This window comes from Bufo bufo, chromosome 1 (genome assembly GCF_905171765.1).
Source record: "Bufo bufo chromosome 1, aBufBuf1.1, whole genome shotgun sequence".
Lineage (NCBI taxonomy): Eukaryota > Metazoa > Chordata > Amphibia > Anura > Bufonidae > Bufo > Bufo bufo.
In genome coordinates, this window is record NC_053389.1 from 337845207 (window position 1) to 337850739 (window position 5533).

The window sequence follows — 5533 nt, forward strand, 5'->3', positions numbered from 1 at the left end:
TATTTTTGGGGTGCAGTAAGATTAATTGCTCTCAAAGTAGTGTCTCATAGTCTACAAGGTACCTTCAAACTATAAAAAAATGCATAAAAACTATGGAAAGTGCCAATAGAGTACTAAAACAGTTGAAAATGTTAAGTGATAACCTCAACTTTCAGTTTTTACTATATAAACATCCCAGAACAAGCATTGAATCAGTGTATAAGTACAAAATGATAAACTTAATAGCTATCTCAAATCATTCTCTGTGGTACATTTAATTGTTCCAGCACAGTGAGAAGATAAATTATGATGGCTATTCATTAGCTGAACTATTCACTGTCGTTATGTTAGTGAAATATGCTTTACTTCAGTGGTATATTTGTGATGCCATTATGCCATTGTGCAAAGTTTAATTAACATAATAATTAACTGTTTCATTTGCTGACTGTCCTTGGCTGACTTTTAGCAGGGCATAGTTATGAGCCTACATTTGTCTCCTTTATTTTCACATATTAGAATGCAGATCTGACTTGTACTTAAGTAACTTTTAATTTCATTATTTTGATTTTATATGGTTTTTAGGGAGAAAACTTTTTGTAAACAAAATGTTCATTTTGACTAATGTCTCACAGAGGCTTCTCTTATGAGACACTGAACCATAACAATACTAAGCATGGGTCATTAATAGAGGTTTGTAGAGACATCAAAGACATTCTAGTACTGATTAGCACTATAACATCCCCTAACAAACTAGGATAGGTCTCGCATCTTGTTTGTAAGTTTCAACGTACTGTTATTTGTAATACCTGTGTAGGGTCATATTTAGCACTAGACACCGGGGATCTACTAGCCATTAGACATACTAGTAAAACCATGATCCTTTTTAGAGGGGCTTTCTTTAGCTGGTAGAGCTCAATTAAATTCAATTGAATACCATGAACTCTATGAGATCCCAGAACATTCCTGTCCATATCAGCTTGATTATTTCACTGCATATAATTGACTTGCACAGGGAACCTGTCCTAGAATTTTATAGGCAATAAGTCTAAAAAGAATGAGCATCTTCTCCATGGGAATGGGGCTAGGTGAGTATTCCATTTATTCATTTTTTATTCTCAGTTTTTTTGTGTGGGAAACACTAAGGGGTTCACCATTACTAAGTCGAGGTACTGAAGGTCAACATTGCAACTGGGTAAACAATTCTTCAAAAGGTGGTTTTAACTTCTGAACCCTGCAGTATAGCCATACAGTAGTTTATGTTAATACATTTTTTACATTTCCATACCTAATAGAACCCACATGATAATATAGCAGGCATAGCTTGTCTCACAAGGCACCAGCTGGGCACAACATATTAGGCACTTAAATGCCATATTTGTGGAAAACATTTTTCATTCATTTTTTCAATTTTCATTTTACATCATCTCCTGCTCATTAACTTCTGCAAAATACCTTTGGTGATAAAATGTGCAATCCACCCTTTGATAAATAACTTGAGGGGTATAATTTCCTAGATGGGGTCATTTATGGGCGGTTTGCATTGTACAGCTAGCTCAGGGGCTCTGAAATTGTGATGTACAGTAGCACCCAAAAACCATTCCACCAAAATCTGTACTTCAAAAGCCAAATGGCGCTCCATTTCTGCCAAGTGCTCATACAGCAGATTACATCTGCATTTAAGGCATTTCCATACCTAGTAGAACCTGCCTAACAATTTAAGGCGTGTGGTGTGTCTCAGATGACACACGCAGGATGCAGCATACGGGAAACTGAAATGTCATATTTTTTGTTGAAAATTATTTTTATTTCGAATGGCCCACATCACATTAAGTTCTGCAAAATATCTGTGGTATCAAAATCCTAACTCAAATCTTTAACCACTTAAAGAGGACCTTTCACCAGAATAAAACATCTAAACTAACTATACAGACATGTAGAGCGGCGCCCAGGGATCCCCCTGCACTTACTATTATACCTGGGCGCCGCTCCGTTCTCCCGTTATAGTCTCCGGTATCTTCATAGCTAGGCTCCTCCCTGGAGAACCTGCTGGCGTCTCATTCTCCCATGCTGTAGCACTGGCCAATCGCAGCGCTCAGCTCATAGCCTGAGAGAAAAAAAAAACTCTCAGGCTATGAGCTGAGCGCTGCGATTGGCCAGCGCTACAGCATTGGAGAAAGAGACCCCGTCAGGTTCCCCTGGGTGGAGCCTAACTATGAAGATACCGGAGGCTATAACGGGAGAACGGAGCGGCGTCCAGGTATAACAGTGGAAGCAGGGGGATCCCTGGGCGCCGCTCTACATGTCTGTATAGTTAGTTTAGATGTTTTATTCTGGTGAAAGGTCCTCTTTAAGGACCCGCGCCGTACATGTGCGGCGCTGGTGGACATGACTTAAGGACCATCGCCGTACATGTACGGCGGACTGATCGGGCGGGTGCAGGAGCTGGCAGCCCGATGCCTTCCATAGGCATCAGGGCTTGCCTTCTACGGAAGCCTGTGAGATCCATCCCTTAGGCTGGGTCTCACAGGCAGGCTGTCCGCATAAAAGCTGATAGCCAATGCATTACAATACAAGTTGTATTGTAATGCATTTCAGAGGGGTCAGACCCCAGAAGTTGAAGTCCCAGAGTGGGACAAAAATAAAAAGTAAAAATAAAGTGTTTTTCATAATAAAAAAAAATTAAGTTTCAAGCAAAAAAAAGCCCCTTTCAAAAAATAAAAACACATAAAATTCTAAAAAACCTGAAAAAAAAATGAAAAACTGTGCTAAAACAATTTTTGTCACCTCACATCACAAAAAGTGCAATACTAAGTGATCAAAAAGACCAAACTATCATCTCATCCCACAAAAAATTAGCCCCTACATAAAACAATCGGATAAAAAAAACCAAAAAAAACTCTATAACTATAACACTATAACATATAACTATAACACTATAACATATTTTTGGGGGCTTCAAAAATGCTTTTATTGTGTTAAAATTTAAAAACATTAAGTAGACATATTAGATGTTGACGTTTCTGTAACAACCAGGTCTATTAAAATATCACATGATGACCTAACCCCTAAACTGAACAACGTAAAAAAAAAAAATGACTCTTACCGGTAATTGATTTTCCGATAGCCTCCACAACGGCACTTATAGGAGGGATGTCCCCGCCCCCGACAGGAAACAACGACGTAGAAGCAGAAGATTTAAGGGCCTCCTCCCCCTTACCTAGTCAGTCAATAAGAGAGGACATGGAAGTGATGCCCAAAAAAAAATTCATATGTATTAATAACCAAGGGCAATTACATCATTAGAAAGAAAACAATAAATCTTAGCAGAACTGAGATCCATGTAACAAATATATCAGGGAGGGAATCCCAGTGCCGTTGTGGAGGCTATAGGAAAAATCTATTACCGGTAAGAGTAATTATTTTTTTCCCTAACACCTCCACAACGGCACTTATAGGAGGATTAACAGAGTAATAGGATCAGGGAGGGACAGGAGCAGAAAGTACCCGCGCCCAAATGATAAGTCCTGGTTCTTAAGGATGTCCAGTCTGTAGTGATTGAAAAATGTCATAGGATTGGCCCAAGTTGCGGCTCTACATATCTGTTCTAATGATACTGATGCCGCCTCAGCCCATGAGGATGACACTGCTCTGGTGGAGTGAGCCCTTAGCCCAACCTGGGGCTGGACGTCTTTCTGCATCCATCTGGATATCGTAGGTTTGCTAGCCCCGCAACCTTTGTTGGGCCCTTGGTACTGTAGGAACAGTTGGTCCGAGTGCCTGAAGGATGAGGTTCTGTTGAGGTAGCAGATTACAACCCTTCTTACATCCAAGTTGTGATATTTCTTCTCTTTTTCCGAAGTTGGTGAAGGACAGAATGAGGGCAGCGATACTTCTTGTTCGCAGTGAAATCTAGACACTACCTTAGGTAGGAAGGCTGGGCAATGTTTCAAAATTATGCGGTCATCGAGGATCGTTAGATAAGGAGTTTTATACGAAAAAGCTTGTGTTTCCCAGACTCTTCTGGCAGTTGTAATGGCCGTAAGGAACACGGTCTTCAGTGTGAGAAGTCTCAAGGATATTTCTTCTATTGGCTCAAATGAAGGAGACATTAAGACAGATAACACTAAGTTAAGGTCCCAGGGAGCAACGGTAGGACGGGCTACAGGGGTCTTTCTCACAGCACCTTTAAGAAAACGCTTTACTAGAGAGGACTCTGCCAACTTGATGTAAAAAAACGCACTTAGGGCTGACACCTGCACTCTAAGGGTTGCTGGTCTGAGGCCTTTGTCAAGTCCAGCTTGGAGGAACTGCAGAATTTGAGGAATGTCTGGCAAAATTACGTCACCAGTGAATTTTTGAAAATCTTTCCAGGTCCGCAGATAAATTCTGGATGTTATGGGTTTTCGGCTGAGCATAAGAGTGGAGATAACTGAATCCGAGAGTCCCTTCTTTTTTAAGGTGTTGCGCTCAGTCTTCAGGCCGTCAAGTTCAAGTGTTTGACGTTTGGGTGATTTACTGGGCCTTGATGAAGGAGATCCGGTACGGATGGGAGAATCCAGGATTCCCCTGCCGAAAGATGAAGTAGCAGGGGGAACCAGGATCTTCTCGGCCAGTGAGGGGCTATAAAGATTACCTTGGCTTTTTCTTCCTGCACCTTCATCAAAGTCTTGGATATTAGGCTGAAGGGAGGAAAGGCGTAAAGAAGACAGTCTGGCCATGGTCGGGATAGGGCATCTATCCATAGTGGCTGGTCCCTTTGGGAGAGGGAACAGAACTGTTTGGTCTGTTTGTTGGTCTTTGTCGCAAACAGATCTAGTTTTGGAGTCCCCCACTTGAGATACAACTGATGAAATATTTGCGGATTTAGGGACCACTCTCCTTCTTTCAGAGTCTGACGGCTGAGGAAGTCGGCCAAGGAATTTTCTTCTCCTCTGACATGCAAGGCTGTAAGGGAAATTAGGTTGCTTTCTGCCCAGGAAAATATCTTGTCGCTAACAGCTGCTAGGGAGCAACTTCTGGTTCCTCCCTGTTTGTTTAAATAGGCGACCGTAGTAGTATTGTCTGAGAAGAGTTTTATACTTTTTTGTGATGTAGGCGTAAAGAGAGCGACCATGACGTTGTATACCGCTGAGAGTTCCCTTAAGTTGGAGGAGGCTTGTAGCAGATCTGTTCCCCAAGTGCCTTGGACCACTCTTCCATCTGAGTGACCTCCCCAGCCGATGCTGCTGGCATCTGTGGTAATATTCATTTGATCTCCTTGTCTCCAGGAAACTCAGTTTGAAGGTGTTTTCTGATTCTCCACCACATAACAGATATTTTTACCGACTTTGGGATCATCACGCGCTTTTCCAGGGTCGAGGAGGTGCCATCCCAGGAAGATAGGAGGAACGCCTGAAGTGGTCTTGTGTGGTGTTGGGCCCACCTTACTGACTGGATCGTTGACGTAAGGATACCTAGCATGGTCATGAGGTTTCTTACCGTTGTAGATTTTTGACTGCAGAATAGCGAGACTTTTTCCTGGAGCTCGATCTGTTTGTTCTGTGGAAGAAAAGGG